At 48.6% G+C, this 24,201-nt stretch overlaps 1 long non-coding RNA gene across 3 annotated transcripts in view; it reads right to left on the bottom strand.

The window, feature by feature from the left end:
* Window positions 1-24,201, bottom strand: part of LOC107033477 (uncharacterized) — a 93,307-nt gene that overhangs the window by 53,774 nt on the left and 15,332 nt on the right. For all 3 annotated transcript variants that reach the window (XR_012065218.1, XR_012065219.1, XR_012065220.1), the window contains exon 4: window positions 13,479-13,698. This is a non-coding gene — a long non-coding RNA (uncharacterized lncRNA). The remainder of the gene's footprint in view (window positions 1-13,478; window positions 13,699-24,201) is intronic.

The following is a 24,201-nucleotide window of genomic DNA, read 5'->3' as shown; positions in this document are numbered from 1 at the left end:
ATGGAAAAGAATATGAAAAGTAATATATATGTATAAATGAATCACTGTGCTGTACACCAGAAATTAACAGAACACTGTAAATTGACTGTACTTCAATTTTTAAAAAATTAGTAAAATGGGGGGAGGGTATATAGCTCAGTGGTAGAGCGCATGCCTAGCATGCACAAGGTCCTGGGTTCAATCCCCAGTACCTCCATTTAAAAAATTAAAAAAATAAACTTAATTACCCCACCACAAAAAAATTAATAAAATAATGTTAGGGGAAAACAGTTGATATTTTTTATGCTATTACTTGAACTTTCTCACTGAAAGGAATAAAACTATATTTATTTAAAAAAAAATTTAAAAACCCAGCCCAGGATAAGCCATTGACCACTGGGCCTGCAGCACCCTACTAAGAGATGTGGCAGAAAGGACAGGGTTTTCTTGGCTGGGAAGGGCCCTGGCAGATCCCAAGCTCCGAACACAGTGCTCGCTATCCGGTCCATGAAACGCATCCAGCAAAAGCCAGAGTTAGGCTGAGGGAAGCACCTGAAGGGACAGCTTGGCCCAGGGCATCCAAGGAGACAGCCACCCCAGCTTCCCCGTCAGTGGCTTAGCAGAGACCCGGGGGAGCCTCTGGTGCAGTTTCTGTTTAAGGGGGAAAGCTCTTAGATTTCTGGGAGAAAGGCCAGGCACGGGGTCCTGAGATAGGCCTATCTGAGTGAGGCCCTCCTGGGGTTTCCTCAGAGCCTAACACCCCCTGTGACTCTGAGCCCTGGTTAGCTTTCCCCTTGCACACAGCCAAGGAGGTGGGTCTCCGCCTCCTCCAGACAGCAGCCCTTTGTCAACTCTGCCGCCCAGACCTCGGCTCACAGTCCCCGTTGGGGGCCGCCCAAGCTCCGTCCAGCCAGGGGCAGGGCCCCGGAGGCACTGCGGGGGGTGCCTTCTTGGAGGCAAAACTTTGGGGCAAACCAAGGGTGGCCATCCGTGTCGCCCCTGCACAGGGGAGGCCACCACCCCCAGGTCTCTGCAAGAAGTCTCCACATCCTGGAGCAGGGGACAGGGTGCACATGAGGGCCCCATAAAAATGATACACTGCCCCAAACTTGCCCCAGCTAAAGCCACGGGAGGGCCAGACCCAGCTTGCTCAGAAATCTGCTGTGGCATCTCCGAAGCGTTAACAACCGTCAATCATTCTTCCATGACTGACTGTCCTGGCTATGCCTGACGGAGTCTGAGCCAGTCGAACGAATGCAGGGTTTCAGGATGTGACTCACGGAGAAGCACATACCTCTGAAGCATCTCTCATTTGGTAAAGTGGACCCCAGAGGCCTCTTCCGGGAAGTTCACCCTGATGGGTGTTGTCACCGACCTAACCGCCTGCGTTTCAGGGTCAGTACTAAGTGATCGCGTGTGGGGCACAAGCGCTGTTCCCGGGCAGCCAGAGAGCCCAGGGCCAGCGGGCAGCCTGCCCGGCCAGGGGCCGGGGCAAAGGAGCGGGTGTGGGCACCCGGCCAAGTGTCCCCAGTGTCCCCAGACATGCATGCTGCCCCCACACCTCCCCCACAAACAACTCCCCGCCACCCACTGCCTCTTGTCTCCATTCAGCTCCTTTCTTTGGGGTTTCTGCTAACATCTCACATGTTACATCAGTCTGCTAGGACTGTCTTAACAAGCAGAGTGACTTAAATAACAGAAATGTATTGTCACACAATTCTGGAAGCTGGAAGTCCAAAATGAAGGTGACAGCAGTGTCACGCTCTCTCTGAAGGTGTTAGGGAAAAATCTGTTCTAAGTCTCTCTCCTAGCTTCTGGTGGTTTCTCAGTCTGTGGCAGCGTAACTCCAACATTTACATGGCTTTTTCCTTGTGTGCCTCTCTGCGACGTAATTTCCTCTTTTTATAAGGACACAGTCATATTGGGTTCGTGCCCAGACAACGATCTCACCTTAAACCGACCATCTGCAAAGACTCTTTCCAAATAAGGTCTCATTCAAAGGTCTTGGGGGTTGGTACTTCAATGTAAGAATCTGGGGACCCAAGTCAACTCATCAAACATCTCTCTCTCAGCTCTACTCTCTTTGGAACAGCGAATATGCATAGGGTAAAAATTTCACACAGCACAAAGAAATAAATGAGGCAGTGCTCTCACTCCTGCGCCCCAGTCACCATCCCTGAAAGTAATCACTATTTCCAGGGTCTTGCAGCTCTTTCCAAGGTTAGTCTCTGCATCTGAAAACAGACAGATACATAGACAGACAGATCTATGTTAGACACATAGACACACAGACAGACAGACAGACAGGAGCAGAGAAATCTCCTCCACTTTCATTGGTTTTTATTTTTGCTCCTCTGGCCTTTAAGCACTCAAATAAAATCCTTCCCATGAATAAACAGTGAAGCTATACATCACAATGTAAGGCAAAATAATCAAGGAATAAACAGCCAAGTCTGGCCAACAGGGAAAGCCTCCATTATTTCTGAAGCAAATGCAGCCTAGACCTTCTATTCGCAAGATAACATCAGTGACTAAGGCAAATCACAGAAAAGGAAAAGGGAAATTTCTGACAGCAGGAAGGGACAACATTGAGGATTCCTACAGCCTTTCCGGTGAGAAAGCAGGTTGGATGCAGAAGCCCCTTGGAAGTACGCCAGAGGTACCCCCACTGCTCCTGGGACCTCTGCTCTGGGCTCAGGCTGACCAGGGCAGACCCCAAGGAGAAATCCAGGCAAGATTCTACGGGTGAAGATTTCATACAGTCCTGCAAAGATGCAGGTTCATTTCTCCAAGATTTCAGATGAGACACCCAGAACCTTTGGTTTTCCCAGAAAACTTCTAAGCCAATTTTGTTTTTTCCAAACCACAGATTACAACCCATTATCCACCACATCACTGTGGATGTAAATCTTGGCAGGCCCCATCCACCGCTCTGTGGCTTGTTTGTCTCCTTTCACCCTGGGTGTCAGTCCTCACGGTGCATGCGGGGCTGCTCCGTGAGCATAAACCATGACAAGCATGTGCACTGCCCTCCCTGGAGGGACAGATTCTGTAATCACAGCTCTGAGTATGAATCACCAGCTCCACCCTCCACCAGGTGACTCCAGTATGCAGGCAGGGCTGGGAGCCACTGACTGAATGCAATCAGGGTCAGAGCTCCAAGAACCCAAAGAGATGAACACCGATTGCATTTAATTTGCAAATATCGCGTGTCCCCCGAGAGCTGCAGTCAGCTCCCAGCTCAGTCCTCCGACCCAGAATGGCCATTCTCCCCACCCCAGTTTTCGGAGTCTGACTCACATCCTCACAAGGAAGGATGTGGGCTGTCAGGGTGCTGGTGGATGGGGCCCATGTGCTTCTCAAACGGTACTGCTTCTACAGTTTTTCCACACAAACATATGCCTTTCTGGGGACTAAACAAAATAAAAACCACCACCTTAAAACATTATTTCAAAAGAAATCCACACTCTTGCCTTCTCAAGCCCGGCTGTGGGAATGCACCAGGAGGCTCCAAGCATTCCTCTCTAATGCCTCCCACATCTTGCCAAGCTACTGTGCTGATGGAGCAGCAACAGATTCTCTTAAAGAAAAAGACGCCTTTGCCTAGGTCCCTGTCACTCAACTGTCAATCTTGTAACAGCACCTGAGGGCACAGCAAGACGCATCAGAGAAGAGGGGATGAACGGTGTAGGTGGTGGAATGTTAGCACTCTGGGCAACCTGGAGGGGGCGACAAAGCGGTCAGCGTGATGTCTTTACAATAATCATAATCATAATAGCAGCAGCTGTCCCTCCCCGACCTGCAGAGTCACCCTGTCCTCTGGGAGGTGGAGCTGCATTTGGGGAGGAAGATGGGGTCCCTGCTGGAGAGGTGGCTGTTGGCAGGGGGACAGGACAGACGGGGTGTGACGGCAACAGGTCACAGAGGGCAGCAGAGAAGGAACACAGACACTCACTGGGAGTTCAGGCCAAGGTGGAAGCCCCAAAGAGAGACAGGCCGTCACAGTCACTCCCTCACCCCAGAACTATAGTTCGCTCCCCCGCATCACACAAACAGGTGACGGCAAGAACAGTGAATGTCTGTCATGACATCACCTGGCCCCGGCAGCCACGTGGTGGGCCACGCCCAGCACCTCATGGGGGACCAGCAGCAATGAGGGTACAAAAGAGGAGAGTATATTTTCAAGGATGCACCTGTGTAAGCAGCATTATCCTGATCAGCAAAGAATAAATTTTTGCCCTTTGCAACAGCATGGATGGACCTGAAGGGAGTTTCGCTTAGTGAAGTCAGTCAGAGAAGGACAAACATGGTGCCTTATCACTCATATGTAGAATCTAAAAAATAAAACAAATGAATGCATATAACAAAACAGAAACACAATCACAAATATAGAGGACAAATTAGTAGTCACCAGTGGGGAGACGGAAGGGGATGGGGGCAAGATAGGGGTAGGGAATTAAGAAACACAAACTGCTGTATATAAAATATTTAAGCCACAAGGATATATTGTTCGGCACCGGGAACAGAGCAAATCTTTTATAATAACTTTAATTGGAGTACAGTCCATAATAATATCAAATCACTATATTGTACACCTGAAACTAATATTGTAAATCAATTATACATCAATAAAAAATTTTAAAACAGTGGCCCCAATTCTTGGTAGAGGGAAAAGGGTGTCGGAGACTGCGCTGAGACCAGCAGAGGGCGGTGAGAGGCGGGAGATCACAGGTGCCTAAATCCTGAGACCAGGGAGGTGGTAACCTCCCAGGCAGATTGCAGAGGGGCCAGAGCAGGAAGACCGGGTTCCGAGAAGTATCCCCAGAGAGTCATTCCAGCTTTCCTTAACTACAGTTTACTTAAATCAAAGAAAAACCATAGAATCTGAGGAGACCCTCACAAGTGCGTTTTAGGGGACAACCCCGATAATTTTCTTTTTATAAACATTGTCGTATAAACAAAATAATTTGAAACAGCAGAACCTTGGAAACAGCTCAAACGCCCACCAAAAAGAAAACTGACAGACTGTGGTTTATGCATGCATGTGATGCCATACAACAACAACAAAATAAACGGCAGCCACACACGTTAGAATCAACGAGTATCACACCAGTAAACCAGCAAGACACGGAAGAACGCATATAACGTAGTTCCATTTACAGAACAATTCAAAAACAAAACCAAACAACACGCTGTTTAGGGCACCTGTTTGGTGACTTCAGGGAAGGAATAGGGACTTTATCAGGAGCAGTTACAGAGACAGCGGGGATCAGCTGGCATCAGGATGAACTCCCGGAGCCTTAAATTGGCTTGCACCATAAGGAAACACAGCCAAAAGCAGAGGAGCATAGTAAGATCAGGCTCTCCTGGTCTGTGCAACTGCTTTATTCTTGAGCTGCCCTTATAACTAGAAAACCCAACCCCAGCCGGGGCAGCAGAGAACCTCCCTTCTAACCTCTCCTCCACCTGCCCGAGCCAACGTAGTACGCATGCTCACACCCACACCAGGAAGAGTAGCCGGAGGAATGCTGTGTGCTGATTGGCTCAGACGCAGGTCCCTGAGCCAATCACGGAGAAGACTGACTGGTTCCTGAACCAATCAGTCCAGGCTGGACCCTTAGAGTAAAGGCAAGAAAGGTGGCAAACTACAGGATTCAGAAACAGCATTCAATCCCAACACTGTTCTAGTTTTTCTTGCTAGACTGAAAATAATGCCTAGAAATACAGAAATGGAGCAAGGGTATAAAACGTGTCAGCAAGGGGTATAAGAGTAAATCGGCGACAGGGGTGGAAAGGGACAGACTGGGAGTTCGAAATTTGCAGATACCGACAGGCATATGTAGACTAGATAAACAAGATTATATATATAAACAAGGGAAATACATACAAGATCTTGTGGTAGCTCATGATGAAAAAGAATGTGACAATGAATATATGTATGTTCATATATAACTGAAAAATTGTGCTCCGCACTGGAAATTGACACAACATTGTAAACTGACTATGACTTAATAAAATAATTTTTTTTTAAAATTGCATTTAGAGAAAAATAAAACTACATATTGCAAAAAAAAAAAAAAAAAAGATTAAACCAGCGACGTACAGGTAACTGCAACCAATTAGGTGGTGGAAGCAAAGCAAAACAAACTTTCATCAAATGTCTTCAGCGCACGGGGCACTTTACAAAGGTCCCGTTTTGTTTATTCCTCATTACAACCCTATGAGGTCTGTTTCATCACACCCATTTTACAGATGAGGAGTCAGATTCAGAAAGGTTCAGTGTCTTGCCCAAGGTCACCATCGTAGTAAACAGGGAAGCCAGGACTGAAATCCAGATCCATGGTCCCCAGAGTTCATGCTCTTTCCACTGAGAAGCAGGATAAAAGAACAGCGAGACTGGCAGCAGGACTGACCCTGACCTCTCCGAGGTGTCTAAAGCCAACTTCTCCTAAGGCAAGGTCTACCTGCTCAGGACCCCTGCACCCCTAAGGCAGGGAGAGGCAGTATACCCACGTCTCCTAAATTCTCCATTCTAGTTATAACAGCACCACTCAGAAGATTCAAAAACAGCCTCAAATTCACCCTCCATGTCTGTTCAGTAACGGCCCTCACCTAGATCACTGCATCAAGTCAATTTCCACCTCCGGGGAAAAAAAATCCACAAAACCATCCTCTTATTTCAGACATTTCTCTCCTACTAGGTGTTTCAGAAGTGCCAAATCACTGTGCTCTTAAGGAGACGATTAGGATTAAATGAGGTCTTAAGGGTGGGGCCCTGATCCAATGGGATTAGTGTCTTTGTAAGAAGAGGAAGAGACACCAGAGTGTTCTCTCTCTCTCTCTCTCCCTCTTCCCAACGGAAAAAACGCCATGTGAGGACACAGGAAGAAGGCAGCCATCTGCAAACTGAGGAGAGAGGCCTGATCAGAAACCAGCCCAGCCAGCACTTTGATCCTGTACTGTGAGCCTCCAGAACTGCGAGGAAATCTACCATTGTTGTTTCAGCCACACAGCGTGCGGTATCCTGCAATGGCAGCCCGAGCAGACCAGCACACCTGTCCCCACCTCCCCAAACCCTACAGGACGCCGGGGTCACAATAAGAATAAACAGCCATCTCTCCACCTCCAAGGCCCAGCGGAAGCTGCAGCCTCTGCTGAGCACTCCCGGACTGTCTCAGCCCCTTGCTAGGAGTTTCCATTCTCATCTCTAGTGCCCTAAAAGGTCATCTTCCTTTAAATTGTTTAAAGTTCTGGCAAGACAAGCTTCAAGGGAAATAGACTATGAAGAATCATATGAAGACCCAAGTGAAAAACACAGGAAAGCTAACTGCACACACTTAACCACATCCGGACCTCTTACTGGGGCTAATTTGGCGTAAGTGGTAAGCAGCTCACCGAATGACTCCACACTCTTGCTCCTGCCAGCTAAGGAATGTCGCTCACCATCCAGCCCTGTATGAATTGAGTCATTAGCCACGGCAGCCACTGACCTTTAATACACCCTGAAAGGAGCTCAGGGTGGAGATCAGAAGTGAGGCCCTCTGTGCTCTGGGAAACCTGGCAGAACAGACCTTCAGACAGATAGATATTTTCAAGAGAAATGGTTTAAGAACATGGATTCTTGCATCTTCCCATACTTGAAAAAGCACTAGAATCATCAGCAGAGAGATCCATGCTTTGTGACCAGCAGCAACCTTCTCCCCAAGATATGTGCTTGGTCGCACGTACCCCCATGGTCAAAATCACATATATTCTGCCCACCCCACGCCCCGCCCCTGCGAGCAGTTCCTCTGAGCTACCTGAGAGGCTGCCTACCAGGTGACAGTTCGCAGTGAGCCCCCAAATAAAACTGAAACTCACAGCCCTCATGTGTGTACTTTTTATTTCAATCGACACTTCCCAAGAGTCTAACCTGTTTCTGGCTTTTCTCTTATTCTGCGTGTTCTCCAATAATCGTGATCAGCATCCAAGGCAGGTTTCCCTTTGCACGACAAACTATATGATGCTCACGATCAAGTCCACACAGAGAGCAACAATAAATGTCAAACATCCCCCTCCCCAGCTGTCGCACTCCCCAGACCGCCAGTGTCTCCCTCCTGAGGGTCCAGGGTCCTGGGCCAACGCAACTGAAGCTCTTAGCCCAGAGGCTGACTCCGACACCCCTGCGGGAGTGACCACCGCCTGGGCCCCACCCAGCCCACGCTCAGCTGCCAGGTGCACATCCTGCAGCCCTGCTCTTTGCGCTTTCACTTCCCCTGGAAAATAGCCGTGATGCCCCTCTGCCCTCAGAGTTCACGGTAATTTCCCCACCTCACACTCCAGCCCTCTCCAGCCTCATTGCCCAGCTCACTCCCACACAGCCCAGCCCACCGCACTGCGGGCCCACCTGCAATATGCCCCTCCGTTTCCTCTGCCTGTGTACATCCCAGCCTTTCCTTGAAAATCAGCTCCAATTCTAAAGTGTTTAATAAAGTAAGCTGAAGAACATCTGGAAAATAATATTGTCATGCCTTCCCCCCATCAATTACATTCTTTGGCGGCCATGTCAGCACCATCTCCCATGGTGGAGGCCGGGGCCAGAGTCCACCCCACCCGCAGCGGGTCACCTCAACTGCCAGCAGCTGAGGGCCTGGAAGGCACCTTCATGTTCAGGCTCTTCGATCTTCGTGGTGCTCCCAAAGTTCAGGGCTGGTTTGGAGAGAAGCTCTAAACCTGCACCACAGAACTGGGGATCGTTCCTAGAAAGGAAGGGGAGGTTTTCCTAGCGCACCCCTCCTCGCACACCCCTCGGCCCTCACAAGGCATGCTTGCCTTGCCCTCTGCTCCGTCTGGGGTCACCCGTCAGGAAGCTGGGAGGGGCATGCTGCCCTTATGATGTGATCAGCCTCCCTGCCTCGGTGGCAGGAACGAAGTCACTCTGCGAGGATTAACAAACGAGAACAGTCGGGGGAAAGCTGGAAACAAATCAACAGAGTCGACGCTGTGGTTCTGGGTGTTTAAGACAGTGTGGCGCGATTGGCCAACAGCCATCTTCAGACAGTGCCCTCCAAGGGGAGACATCACCTGTGCACGGCGTTGAGCCAGGCTTGTCAAAAAAAAAATTTTTTTTTTAAAAGGTAAATCAAGATCCTTGCTCTCGGCGAGGAGGGTGTAGCTCAAGTAGTAGAGCACATGCTTAGCATGCATGAGGTCCTGGGTTCAACCCCCAGTGCCTCTTCCAAAAGTAAATAAATAAACCTAATTACCTACCCCCCCAAATTAATAAATATATAAAGATCCTTGCTCTCTGGGAGTTTTTGTGCTAGTTCAAAAGCTGGAATAAACACCTGGAAGCTAAACACCAATATAAGAATTAAATCAACATAAAACCGACCATTCAACAGCCACCCAAAGGTAGCAAAAGAGCAAACTGCCCAGTGGTGGCCTGGACAACAGATGCCATTAATTCAGGAGAAAGGGGAGTCTCTGGCAGCCTGAGATAATTTCTGGAGGCAATACCAGGACAGGGACCAGAGTGGTGACCAGGAATAGAGACTGGTAGTTCTCAAACTTGCGTGTACATCGAATCACCTGGAAGGCTGGGTAGACTGAAGATTACCAAGCCCCACCCCAGAGTTTCTAATTCGGGAAGTGTGGGATGGAGCCCAAAATTCTGCGTGACTAACAGTTCCCAGGTGATGCTGATGCTGCTCTGAGAACCTCTGGTTTAGCCCGAACATTCCACATCAGAGGTAGGAAATGGGGGCACGCTAATGTCACCCCGCATTTTACGATTCCAGGCCCTTGCTGAAGCTGGCGCCAGAGCCCTGCTCACTCCCCTTGGGGAGGGAGGACATCACAGGAGCATCAGGAGGGAAAGAGGAAAACAGACAGAGAAGAGGTACCATGATGCCCACAGCGTGACATGACACAGCCTCCGCCCCCAGAGTCCAGGACAGCCTCTGGCTCCATCCCTGGGCCACGCAGCGCCTCTACCTGCACAGTCCTCAGCCGGCTCCTGGCTGTAACAGCTGGCCCCAGTCCCACCCGGCTCCTCCCTCTTCCCCTTCCCTCCCTCCACCAAGCTGGGAAGGCTCTGCCTCCCCTAATCCTGCTGGACAGGTGGACTTCTGGAGGAGGGACAGAGAGCCCTCCCTCCCCTCCTAAAGAGAAACACTGAGAGTTATTCCTCAAGTCGAGGGCGCAGGGCTGATCCACCAAGGAGAGGTGGCTGCTCGGGTTTCAAAGGACTCTCTATTCCCAGCCTGGTTCACCAGGATGTGAGTCAGGGACATGGGGCCTAAATGAGGCTGCAGCATCCCTTGAAATGTGCCTCTCATGACCCCAAGGGCAGCCAAGCAGGGTCAGATCCAGGTGAAGCCAGAACCCCAGCAGCACATGTGGGATCCATGCACATGTACAAAAGCAGCTATTTTTTTTAAATACCTTTTTTTTTAACTTCACTTTGGGCTTTAGAGGGGCCGGCCAGAGCCAGGGGCAGGCAGGACCAATGCCTGCTTTGTCTTTGAATCCTGAAAATGAGAAACAGAGTGCCCAGCCCATGCTGAGTGCTTAAGAGACATGTCCCAAATAAAGACGAGCAATAAAAGAAAAGATGACTCAAGTCCCAAGCAGGCCTGTGCCCAGGGGGAAGCACAGAGCTGAAGTCTGTGGCGTCTGAACATCACAGCCAGCCACCGGCACACGGTTGGTTCCGTTTCCCATTTCTGGTCAAAAAAATAAGAAATGAAAGGGATGGCCAAGGTGAAGGAAGGCTGCGGAAGATTGCCCCTGGGAGAGCTAACAGCCCAGCCCAGACTCCCGATCTATGAAATCAGGGCCCACCTACAACGCCTGTGAGGATGCTCCATGTGAAGCAGGGACAAGTTCAGTCAAGAAGGAGATGTCGCAGCTCCTGAGGCATTTACAGGAATGGCAGCACTTCACCCCACTGTGCATAAGAACCCAAAAATATGAGATGACAATATTGGGAAAGAATGTTGAGAAAGAAAAAAAAAAGCAAAAAGATGAATTTTAAGATGCCAATCTATATCTACACAACTATTAGAAAGGCTGTTTTCAACGCTTGTAAGTAATCAGCACACACTCATGGTTGTATCCCAGTTTAGCCGAGGTATCCACAAGTTCACTGGTTTCCCATTGCTCTTTCCAAGCTCTGCCCACTGAAATGGGACTTTCACACATCCTACCGGCCCGACACATTCAGCAGATATCCAACAACCGCCAGCGAGCCCCTCCCACGTGCCAGACGCCACCTTAGGAGCTGGCGTACAAGGACCAAGAGAGCGCAGCCCAGCCTCAGAGCATCTCGCACCTTTGGGGGAGGCAGTCATCAGGTCTCCAGCAAAGGCTTCCACGGGGATGCTGAGAGGACAGCAGAGGGTCAACCCTGTGCTTGGGAGGGCTTCACAGAGGAAATAATATGTAAGCTGAGTCAGCCGCCAGCCAGAGGGACAACCCGGGGAGGCTTCCCAGCGGAGGGGACAGCATGTGCCTACACAGGGCTCGCCTGCCTCCTTCACAAGAAGGACGTTCTTGTTCACAAGCAAATCTGCCCACATTGTAGGAACCAGTTCCCTTTCCAAGAGTTCACATACTTTTCTCTAGGCCTTTATTTTAAAACAAGCCTAGGAAGGAAAAGTGAAGTGTCAAGATCTCCATCTATTTTAATTGAAGTATAGTCGATTTACAATGTTGTACAAGTTTCTGGTGTATGGCAAAGTGATTCAGTTCCATATATATGTGTGTGTATATATATATATATATATATATATATATATATGTATATACATATCTGAAAAAGTATATATATACACACAATCTTTCAGATTCTTTTCCATTATAGGTTATTACTAGATACTGAATACAGTTCCCTGTGATCTACAGTAGGACCTTGTTGCTACAGCAGTGTGTATATTTGTTAATCTCAAACTCCTAATTTATCCCGCCCCATCTTTCTCCTTTGGCAATCACAGGTGTGTTTTCTATGTTAGTTAAACTGTTTCCGTTTTGTAAATCACTTCATTTGTCCCAAGATCTCCATCTTCAAGCACATTCTATCTCAATTATGGGAAATGCGGTCAATTTCAAAGATAAGATCGTTTGCTTTTATTGGCATTTATGACTAGGGAGCTGCAGGAAGTCAGACTGTAAATCTGGCAGGTGGCAGCGCTCAGAGGCAGAACTAGATTAGAGGATGAGAGATCAGGGAGGCCAGGCCAGCCCTGCACAGTCCCGCTGAGACCCCAGGCAGTGCACTGGGGTCTTTCCAACAGGAAACTGTCCCCACCCGCTTCTGCTCTCTGATCTGCCTTCACTCTTGCCATGGCCTCTGGGGACAGGGAACTGCCAGCCTCGTGGGGTTGTTCTGAAGATCCAACCCACTGATGGGGAACATGCAGAGATCTGCAAAGTACAAAGCAAGGAACTGTGCAGCAGCATTCCTGCGATCAGCCTCCCCTGTGCCTAGCAAGTCGGCCCCCTCCTCAAAGAATCCGACCCTCTTTCTCTTTCTCAGGCTGGCAGGCACCTCCAAACCCCCTATTCCTCCAGCATTCACCAACAACAGCCAAGGACGGAGAGCTGGAACATCTTTCCAGGAATTCATGCTGCCTCCAGGCCAGATCCTCATCTCCTGCGGGCAGGGGTTGCCTCCACCACTCAGCTCTGCCCTGGACCTTCCCAGCTGTTTCTTCTGTGAAATGACTGACCCAGCTAAAGAGAACTTTCTCCAAAAAAGAAAGATCCCCATCTTCCCTAACACCCCAAAACCGTGACTCAAGAAATGAACTTTTGCATGAGACCTGCAAGTAGACACTCGACCCAACCATTGTTCAAGGTTTCACTTTGTGCTCCCCCTAAAAAAAGGTTTTCAGCCAAAAAGAGTGAGTTATTAGGGTCCTGGGGTAAAGAGAGCAGGAAGTGGTAGCGACACCTACTTCTGGAAAGTACAGTATTAAGAATGACAGCTGAAAGGGCAAACAGGAAGTATGTCAGTGCCATCCACTGGCAAGAGTGATCAATTACAAAGACACAATTCTTTGTCAACAGCGATTCGGATAAGAACACTAACGCATCATCTAAAGAGCACCTTTGGGTTTGCAAAGGACTTTTACATCCAGCTACCTGCCTCTTGGGACACCGGGAGTCCAGAGATGAAGTATTGCATGTAGAAGGCAGAGGGCAATCCCAGACCGGTTGGCTGCATTCGTATTAGCTCTCGGACCCCAAACCTAAATGTGACTGGGTCCCAAGGACAGACTCCAACACCAAGGGGACTAGAGTTGTCTCAAATTCCCACCCCACCCGACTCTGACATCCAGTCCATCCCTGGGGAGGCAAGCAGGAGAACCCGTGGTTAGACGGTCATTCCCGTCAGTCCTCGGAGGCAGCAGGCAACGCCCCCAAGTCTGTAGCCTGTGCATAGATGTCTGGCCAGGGGAACAGCATTTAGAAAGGTCGCTTCTCTAAGGAACCCTACATCTTTAATGGGAATTCACCTATGCAGATGAGGAGGGAAGTGAGGTGAGCCTCACAGTGGAGGCTCCAGCTCTGAGCTCATGTGCTTTCTTCACGCAGGGAATGGCAATGTGTAGGACCAAGCAGGTCTTTGGGTGAAAAAGATCAGGAGACATGACCTGGCTCCATCCCGCAGGGTCAGGGTGGTGTCCCCTCTGAGATGATAGATCAGATCCATGGACAGGAAGCAGGCATTCTTTCCTGGATGTCAAATCAGAATAGCCAAAGGGAACAATTAGTTCTCAGATAGCAGGGAAGAGGTGAAGGGGGAGAGAGAAGGGGGCAAAATAATGGAATCATGAAGGATCTGGAACAGAGAGAGGCCATCTGTTCTCTCTCCAGGCAGACTTACAGACTCCTTCAACCAACTTATCCCACAGAAGCTTACAGAGAATCTACTATGTGCCAGCATGGTGCTAAGTCCTAGGACACAGTGATGAGTGCCCTTGAGAAGCTGGTCACTTGTATTATAAAGACCTCAGGTTCTAGGGAGCAAAACCCAGGTTACACCTTATCTTTTTCATGTAACACTATGCTCAACAGGAATTCAGTGGGTGTGTTGATTAAATGAATATAGGAATGGGTGGCTAGGAGGGTCTCTTCTGATGAGCTCACAACCTGGTCCTTGAAGTTTAGGGCCAGTTGGGCAGGGATGGTTTAATATTGAGAAATCTACAGATAGACGTCAAACAAAGAAAGCCATACGATTAAGGCATCATGGAAATTTGCTAACAGAGTAAATCTTAAGAGTTCTCATCACGAGGGAAAAAACAATTTCTAGCAATAGATGGTCACAGATGTTAACTAGACGTATTGTGGTGATCATTTCACAACATATCCAAGTATCGAATCATTATGTTATACGTCTGAAACGAATGTAATGTTATATGTCAATTATATCTCAATTTTAAAAGACATCACAACAGATCACAACAGAAATGAGAAAAAAGATCTTGAGGAAACTCAACAACTGCTTCTGATAAAATTCCCAGTAAAACAAACTGAAGGATGTTTCATTCACATCATAAAGACTAGTCAACCACTAGCATCCTGTTTATGGTGAACTATCAAAGGCTTTCTCATTCAAGTTAAGTAAAAGAAGGATGCCTGCTCTTCCCACCACTACTTAATGCTGTTCTAGGCATCCCAGCCAACACATTAGGACAAGAAAAAGAAATGAGACAAACTGTGGAAAGATGGACACAAAATAGCTGTTTATCAATGATCTGTCTGGTCATTAAGAAAGCAAGAGAATCAACTAACATTGTCAGAATACAAGATTTCAACTAAGTGGTTAAATTAATATATAAAAATTAGTAACCAGATGGAAAATATAACAAGAAAATAGAGTTTTTTTAATTGAAGTACAGTCAATTACAATCTGTCGATTTCTGGTGTGCAGCACAATGTCCCAGTCATGCACAGACATACATATATTTGTTTCCATATTTTTTGAGAAAAGTCTTTATAGCATGAAGCTTACATTAAAAACAATGAATAAACTTATGAATTGAACAAAATCTGGATCAAGACAGCTACAAAACAAAAAAGAGGACTAAGCTGAACAGAAAGGATAACATGAGAAAAAATCTATTTTTCCCAAATTGACCTAGAAATTAACAAAATCATAATCGAAATGATTTCAAGAATCAGTAAGCAAAGTGACATCATATCATTTTTAATGTGGCACAAAGTGACATTAATAATGTAGTATTGACACAGAAATAGGCAAACAGGTCAGTGAAACAAAATGGAAAGTCCAGAAACAGGGTGAGCATGTGTGTGCATGCGCGCGCAGCGGTGAAGGTTAAAAATAAAGGCCATCATAAATCAACAGTGAGAAGCTGACCCAACCCAATTACACCAGAAGGGGCAGCCATGGGCATTTAGAGTCCCCAGAGACGACCTGGCAAGTGGGCAAAGGGCACAGCGGTGGGACTGATCACAGGCAGCCCAGCCTGTAAGTGGACCTGCCTCGGACACGCCTCCAGAAACCATCTGGATCAGCGGTCAGTCAACTTTCAGATACAGTGCGAGCTACATACCTAACTTTCAATAAGTAGTCACCTTAAAAAAAAAAAAAAAGAAACAGGTAAAAATAAATGTAATGATGTATTTTTTGAATCCACTACATCCAAAGTCTTATCATCTCAACATGTGGTCAATACAAAAAGTTATTCAAGATATATTTTACATTCTTTTTTCATACTCAGTCTTTGAAATCTGTTGTGTATTTCACACTCACAGCACATCTCAATTTGGACACTAAATTTTCACCAACAATACTTGATCAACTCCCTAAAATTTGTAGTTGAAAAAGGAGATTCACATGCCCAAGTTGTTCCAAAAATACTTAGAAGTTTTCCAATAAATGAACCAAGTATCAGTTTTTAAACTTTAATTCCAATTAAGTAAAATTAAGAGTTCACTTCCTGAGTCCCACTAGCCACCATTCAAGGGCTCTGCGGGCAACCTTACGTGGCCAGTCAGTAGTGCATTGGACAGCTTAGGTCCAGAACCTTCTGCTGCAACTCAAAACTCCAGGGTCTCACACCCGCTCATCTTCTATCAAAATGAAAAACGATCTTCCCTACTGAGAAGGCAGGCATCCACCACCACCCCAAACCTCAGCTGCAGTTTTACAATTCTACAGAGCAATGAACCATGGACAACTACACCCAGCAACATGCGTGAATCACAAAGGTAACGCTGAACAAAGGGGTCTAGAGCAGGTCCACCAGCATCTTCACAGAAGTAATCAGAGTCCTCGAGTTATTTAAATACTACTTCAGAATGCTAAGTGGAAACCATAACTGTACGGGAAAATGATTGCCAAGGCTAATTAAGCGATCAGTTGTCTCACTGGTGGTCAGAATTAGATCAAGCCGGTAGAAAAACACTGGTAAGGCAGTAATCAAAAGCTGAGGTTGACAGTTACGGCTCTGGTTAACTTAAAATGGGTAACGAAATAATTATCACCTATAAATGCAATCGGGTTGCAAGAGGTGGCCTTCCAAACATAGGTTTAGTTTGGTTTATTTGCTCATTTCAGTGGGAAGAGTTGTTGGTGATCAAAGGGGTCCTGGATGATGGGGACCACTGACCTATGCAAGCCATCTGGTCCCACAAGGTCCAAACAACCTACCAAAGGGCTTCTACACAGTTTCCAACTGGGAGACAGGGCAAGGAGCTGAAATGTTATTATTAAACCCATGGGCACCTGACTCATTGTCAACTATCAGGAGACCATCATATTAAACAAATGCATTCCCACTGGGGAGCAAGGGGGTTTTGGTTTGTTTTTACCCAAATACAGTTGATCTCCCTAACGTTCCATCCTACCTCAACATATCCGCACTTCTCTTGCGAAACAAAGTCTATCCCTGGTGCAGATTCTCCTCTCCAGCCACGCGCCTCCTGCCTCTAGGGAGGCGGGGAGAGCCTCGGCGTGTCCGCAGCCCAGAGCGCCTCAGGAACACAGCGCAGCTCCCGAGCAATCCCCCTTGCGCCAGGAATAGCTCGATGAGGTCACCCTCTCTTTGTTGTGTAGTTAGGACGATGAATAAAACCACGGATAAAGGTGGGCGCGGCCCCAGAAGCTGCGAAGGGGACCCCTGAACTCGGACACCCAGCAACCCCGGGCGCACAGCCTAGGATCACTTTCCCCAGAGCCAGGGATCCATAGAGATACGACCCACCAATGCAAATTCACAAAACTCAACTTCCACTGCGCTCAGAAGAGGGGGACTTCAGACGGCAGAAAATTCCGAGCCTAAGAAAATTGATCAGGAAAAGTTAACACTCGTCTGGAAAGAGATCCAGCCTCGGAGACGCGAGACCTGCCAGGTTTCTGCTCAGCTTCTACTCCTATAGGGCTGGGTGGACGGACCCAGCAGGTCACTGGGCCTCTCTCACCTCAGCTCCCCTCACCCCGAAACGCTGATGTCAACGTCTAAAGGAGCGTCTTGAGGCTGTCAGACCTGGTCACTCCGCGAATGCGCTCTGTGACCTGGCGCACAAGGTCCATCTCTGGGCTTCAGTTTCCCAAGTCAAACAAGGAAAATGGCTTTAGCGCCCCTCAAATACTCAGGCACTGAATAGACGAAGGTTAAATCAAGCAGCTGCATGAAGCTCTTATTTCGATAAGCGCAGGAGAAAAGAAACGCTAGGGCAGAGCGAGTAGAACAAACTTGCAAAGTAAACGTGCCCAAGTTCAGGCCCCACTCAGTCCCCGTGGGTTCGCCCCCCGAATGCCCGAAAAGACCCCTCCCGGGGACCCTCCGGCTGGCAGGCGGCGAGGGCTTGGGGACGGGGTCCCGCGTGGCCGGAGGGCTGCGCCCCGCCCGGAAGGGGGACCTGAGGGCGCGGCGCGACGAGCGAGCGAGAAAGCGCCGCCGTGCGGGGAAGCCCGGCCCGCAGAGTCGGCTCGGGGTCCGAGTGCGCGGGGCTCGGCGGGGCTGGGAAGGTGCCACCACAGCGCCCGGAGGTGCCAGGAGGCCGCCGCGCGCCTTACCTGGGCGGGAGCTCGCCGCTGGGGGGAGGGGGGTGGGCGGGGCGCCGCGCGCAGGGGCTGCGTCCCCGGGCAGGAGGCGGCCGGCCGGCCGCAGGATCCGGCTCCAGGCGCTCACCTCGTCTCGGCGGCGCCGAGGCCCGGGACGTGGAGGGCAGGAGCGAGGCCGGGCTAGCCGGCGGCCGCGGGGCTGCAGGCCGGCCCTGGCGCGCCGAGCTTCAGGGGCCGGGGGCGCCCGCCCGCTCCCCCTGCGGTCCGCGCGGCCGCCTCCGGGAGGGGCCCGGGCGAGCCGAGCGGCGGCGGCCACGTGGGGCGGGACCCCGCCCCCGCCCCGCCCCCGCCCCACCCCTCCGCCGCCCGTCGGCGTCGCGCGGACGCGGCCGCGGGAGCCAGAACAAGGGTTCCCCGGAGAAACTCTGCCCGGCCCGCCGGCCACCTCGTCCGTGAACAGGCCACAGTAGAAAAGTGAGGCTCCGGACTGGCTTCTAAATTCAACCGAAAATCGTGCTGGCTCCTGCCCTCACGTCTGCGATCAAGCTGCCAATTCTAAGCGTGGCTCACAATGGAAAGAAATAAGCCAAAGAAACAAATGAAAGTCTCTTTTTAACGTCAAGTTCATTAAAACAAAGAGGATCGCACGTAAGTTTAGTCTGTAAAAGAGGAGACTAGTCTGCATTCACTTAAAATCCGGAACCATAAAAGCTGGCACTCCATTAAGTGCCCTCTTAAGGGATTTGAGGGAATAATAGGAGGATATTAACACCGAACTCGACGGATTACTGCAAAGTTGAAATGAGGACACTTAGGAAAAGCACCTCGTGAGATGCACATAGTAGGTCTGCAAAATGTAGCCACTCTCTTTCCCTTCAAACTCCCATAGCAGTGTCCCTTCAGGAAGAAAAAAAATTATAAAAGCAACTAGATGTGCCGGCCTCCCCCACCTCCCACCCGAGGCCTGGGTGCACTCTGCCACCTCCCTTTACAGCCAGACTCGTGCATGATTAACTTATGAGTGGAGTTTAACGGAGCATTCGCGGGCTAGGTATCAATTAAGCCCCTGTCCATTGTGATAACATAAAAGGAAACTTCGGAGGATCTCCTGGAGAGTGGGAGAAGGGGACAGCCTAGATTTGCACACAATGGAAGGAGGAGTTTTCTGAGCCTCTGGTGCCCATTCGCCATACTTCCAGTTAAGAATCCTAGGTTTTTACCAGAAAGGGACTCACGGACAAAGAAAACAAACTATGGTTACTAAAGGAGAAAGGGAGGGGTGGGGAGGGATAAATTAGGAGTTTGGGATTAACAGATACGCACTATTATATATAAAATAGATTAAAAAAAAAAAAACAAGGTCCTAATGTTTAGCACAGGGAACTATATTCAATATCTTATAATGGACTACAATGAAAAAGAATCTGAAATTATATATATATATATATATATATATGAATCGCTTTGCTGTACACCTAATGCTAACCTTGTAAATCAATAAAACGTAATATTAAAAGAAGAAAGAAAGAAAGAGACCCAGGCCTTTAAAAGGCAAGTTTTTCAAGCTGTGATTCCACGGAGGTTTAGACAGCCTGTCCGGGTTTTCAAAGAGCCAGCGCTGCCACCTACTGGCAAAAAACGTTCTCTCTGAGACGCAAGCATCAAGAACTCAGAAGGAAGTCATTATTTCCTACTCTTCCCACTCCGACCCCAACTCAGATGATTTCTCATCCAATCAGCTGCGGCTAGAGGGAAGAAGGGGAGGCACACTGCGTCAGAAAACGTAACTGAGCTCGGTAATTCTCTCTCATTGTTGGCCTCTTTTCTATTCTGTTGATTCCTGCTTGTACCTTTATTATTTCCTTCCTTCTACTTCCTCTGGATTTACTTTGCGCTTCTTCTTCTAACGTCTTATGGTGGAACCTTAGACCATTGACTTTTCAACTTTATTCTTTTCTAATACAGATCGTTACAGCTACAAATTTCCTTTGAAGCACTGCTTTAGCTGCATCACACAGATTTGGAAAAGTTTTCTTTTCATTTTCACTCTGTTGAGAATACTTTCAAATTTCCCTGATGACTTTTTTTTTACCATGGATAGTTTAGTAGCATGTTGCTGAATTTTCAAGTTACCGATATTTCCTAGATATTAGGTTTTAATTGATTTCTAATCTAACTCTATTGTAATCACAGAACATATGCTATATAATTTCAATCATTTTAAATTTACTGAGATTTGTTTTTATGGTCCAGGATATGGTCAGACTCTGAGTTTGAAATGTCTAGTATATGGATAACTTGGTTTGGTTCTAATATTTTTAAGGTGGAGCTTCCTGCCTTAGTCAGACCCATCATGAAGCAGGATTTATTCTGTAAGATATTCAGTGTCCAGACATTCAATAGAATCGCATCTACCCCACATGCATGGTCTCCACAGACATTCCTGAGGCCCTATCATGTCAGGGTGCTGCCCCAGACCTGGTGACAGGCAGGTGGGGACAGCCTGGTCCTCACTTGCCTTCTAAAGACATCTAGGCTGAAGGTCTTCCTTGCTTCCCATTTGTAGTCCGGAAGGAGATGCTAAATGTTCCTGTAGCCTCCTCTCTACCGGTCCACAGTTTCCATATCTGGTTCAACTCCCTCACTTGAATATTGTTCTTGGTCTGTATCTCTCACATCCTACTGCCAGAGACCTGGATGTTTTTAAACCTTTGCTTGCTCCTTTCTGTTTCTCATCCAAGTACCATTGATACCTCCAGTATCCCTCCTTATGTCCACATACTCTTAATTTCTTCCTCTGTGCGCCTACCAATGGCTTGCTGAATTTATACCAACCCGTGATTAACATATACACACAACTATAAATAAAATAGGTAAACAACAAGGACCTACTGTGTAACACAGGGGACCATATTCAATATCTTGTAATAACCTATAATGGAAAAGAATCTGGAAAAGAATATATATGTATATGTATAATTGCATCACTTTGTGTACACCTGAAACGAACACAACGTTGTAAATAAACTAAACTTCAATTTTAAAAAAAAAGCTACTGTTATGGGCTGAACTATGTCCCCCCAAAAGTCATGTTGAAGCCCATGACCCTGGACCAGGATGCGACTGTATTTGAAGAGAGGGTCTTTGAAGAGGTGACTGCATTCAAATGAGGCTGTTCTGGCAGGCCCTGGTCCAGTCTGACTGCTGACTTAAGAAGAACAGGACATTTCCACACACGACAGAGACACCAGGAGCACTCAGGCTTGGGAGGGTGACCAGGTGGGAACATAGGAAGAAGGTGCCAAACCAAGGAGAGGGGCCTCAGGAGAAACTAAATCTGCCCACACTTTAATTTTGGGTTTCTCGCCTCCAGAACTTGAGAAAATTAGCTTCTGTGGTGAGCCACCCAGTCTGTGGTATTTTGTGATGGCAGCCCTGGCGAATATGGATGGTCGGTCAGAATTACGCTCACTTCCTGAAAACACTCACTCGGAGCAGAGCCCTGCTGCCTTGACCCTTCCCCCAAATCACCTCCAACACAAGCCAAATCCTGTAACAAGCCCTCCCGTCACCCTCTTACTGAGACGCCCCACGGTTCCCGCCGTACGAGCTCTTCCTCGCTGCCAAGAGCGATAAATCCAACTAATTCAGCTTCAGGTGTGTCTCTGGTGGTCTTGGCCTGAAGGCCATTGATAATTGCACGCCTGCTGGGGCCCCTTCGGCCAGCTCCCAGGCCACGCCTTGTGCTTCCTCAGGTCCTGCGTCAGGCCTGGCATGGGGAGAAGGTCTTCTGTCATTGGCACATTTCCCTCCTCCTCCCCGCGTCCTCGTCTCCCGCCCCTGTCCCCTCCACATCTGCCTGGGTGGCACAGCACTTTTCTCCTGGAAGCCTGGTACCACGTTGGTGCCTACAGGCATGATTTCTGACAGCAGGGGCTGAAGGATATGCCGGGATGAACAAGGCCTCCCAGGAGAGCGCAGGAGAAGCTGTGAATGGCCACTGCCCAGCTAACTTGAGGCACTGGCTTCCTGTGTGGAATGTTCAAGCAGGGGAAAGAGCTGAACTGCTGGACACTGGAGATAATTTTCTTTTCCAAGAGGGGAGGAAAGTCAGAGACTAAAGACAAGAAAACTAGAGAAGGCAGTTAGGGGAGGAAGAAAGCGGAGGTGTTGGCCAGGAAATTTTTGTGATGTTTTATTGTTCATCAGTTAATAAAAATTTTGGGAAAATTTAAATTACACATCAATCTTTCAGAGGTGGGTTTGGGGCCTCTAACAGTACAGCATTTGGCTTCAAGGAGGCCTGGGGAGGAGAGAAGGCTTCCGAAGGGGCACCAGTCACACACACGTGACAGCAGAGTCTAAACGTGTCCTTTTTACTATGAATCTAAAGTAAACAAAACTACGAACTTTTTTTTAAAGGTTTAAAACCACAAGTTACCGATTGTTCTCTAGAACCTTTCAAAAGCTCCAACTTGCTACCCAGCCTATGTTTGGTGTGCGTTATATGTTGTCCCCGATGGTTCCTGCACCCCTCCCAGAAACCGCTTCATTCATTTCTTCAACACACTTAGTAAATCCGTGAGCACTTCCATGCCGAGTGAGGGGTTTAGAGTGAAAACTGACAGACAGGACACCTGGCCCATCAGAGCTCGCGATCAAGTGCTGCTCTCATCCCCAGATGAACATCAGACTCACCCCGGGAACTTTCAGAACTACCGAAGCCCAGGCCCCTCCCCTGGTGAGTTAACTCAGAACCTCTGGGGGCTGTGGCACCAGCATCAGTATTTTAAAAGCAGCCCTGGTGATGCTTTGTGCAGCCAAGAGACAGAAAATTACAAGGTGGTAGGATGGGTGTGGAGGTCCATGGCCACCTGTAACCAAGCCTGCCCTTCCAAGGGAGGGTTTCCCAGGGGAACGTCATTTCACCAGAGACCTGCAAGTTGGGTAGGAGTTGGCAGCAGAACAGCATTCCAGGCAGAGGGAACAGCGCAGGCAAAGTCCTGGAGGCGTGAATGAGAGCCAGCTACGGTCAAGGAATTCAGCCTGGTGGGCACATCGATCAGAGCACGTGATACTGAGACAGGAAGATAAGCAGGCACCAGTAGGTGAAGGGCCTGCGCTGGGCGGAGGGGTTGGCCCTCCGTCCTCGAGGCAGGAGGCTCAGAGGCACAGCTGAGCACCCAGGGTTCCAAGCAGAGGGGTTGGGCAATCGAATGTGTGCTTTAGAAAGATCACTGGGGCTACAGCAGGGAGGGGGAACTGGAAGGAGCGAGAGTGGAAGTGGTAAGACCAGTTAGGGGAGAGGATGGGGACCGGCAGGGCTCTGGCAGGGATAAGGAGAAGTGACAGGAAGGAAGTGAAACCCACTGCACTTGGTGGTGGGCTGGACGTGGGAGGGAGAAAGAAGAAGAAATCCCCGGAACTGGCACCCAGAAAGGCCCTGCAGACCACACCCTCTAGCCTGTGCTTCCAGGAGCCGCAACCCGCCAGCTGGAAGGTTCTTCAGTGGTCCTTCACGCGGCAAGAGCAGCGGGGAACGGGGGCTGTCTCTCGCTTTCCCCATGCTCAGGAACACCAGCTTCTTCTAGATCCCCCTGAACTCCTTTCCCCCAGCAGCCCCGTGAAGTCTGTCGAGCTCCTTAGTGGAGTCTCACTGCCTCAGGCAGTTTCCCTTTGGTCCAAAAACTGTGAAAAAGCCGGATGGACCGGGAGTCCCATCCCATCTCTGCCGCTTCTCATCCATGTGACCTTTGGCAAATCAAGTAATCTGGGGAAACCTGAGCTCAGTGACCTTTAGCTTCTTCCTCTGCAAAATGGAAATAATCATACTTGTCCTGCAAAAAAGATGGGCACCAGCGTCACAGATAAGGAGCCAAAGCAAAACAGGTAAAACTGAAAATAGATGATACACTAGAAAAGCTCATACTTTTTCAAAAAAAAAAACAGAAAGGGAGAAAGGACAGAAGCCTAGTTAGAATGTCCACAAAGATCATACAGAGGCTAAAGAAAGAAAGAGAATGAGGGAGGGAGAAGTGGAGGGAGGGAAGAAAGAGCAAAAAATACAGTTATCGACAGATAAATGAGAAGCTCCTCACTAACTAATCCAACAAAAGCAAATTACTTCTGGCAAAGGATGGTGGTGACGGTTGCCCAACAGTAAGAATGCACTTAATTTTAAGGAACTGTACATCCCAAAATGA

The sequence above is a fragment of the Vicugna pacos genome, chromosome 28, assembly GCF_048564905.1.
Source record: "Vicugna pacos chromosome 28, VicPac4, whole genome shotgun sequence".
NCBI lineage: Eukaryota > Metazoa > Chordata > Mammalia > Artiodactyla > Camelidae > Vicugna > Vicugna pacos.
Note: the sequence above shows the minus strand (reverse complement) of the source record. Positions and strands in the feature narration are given on the sequence as shown.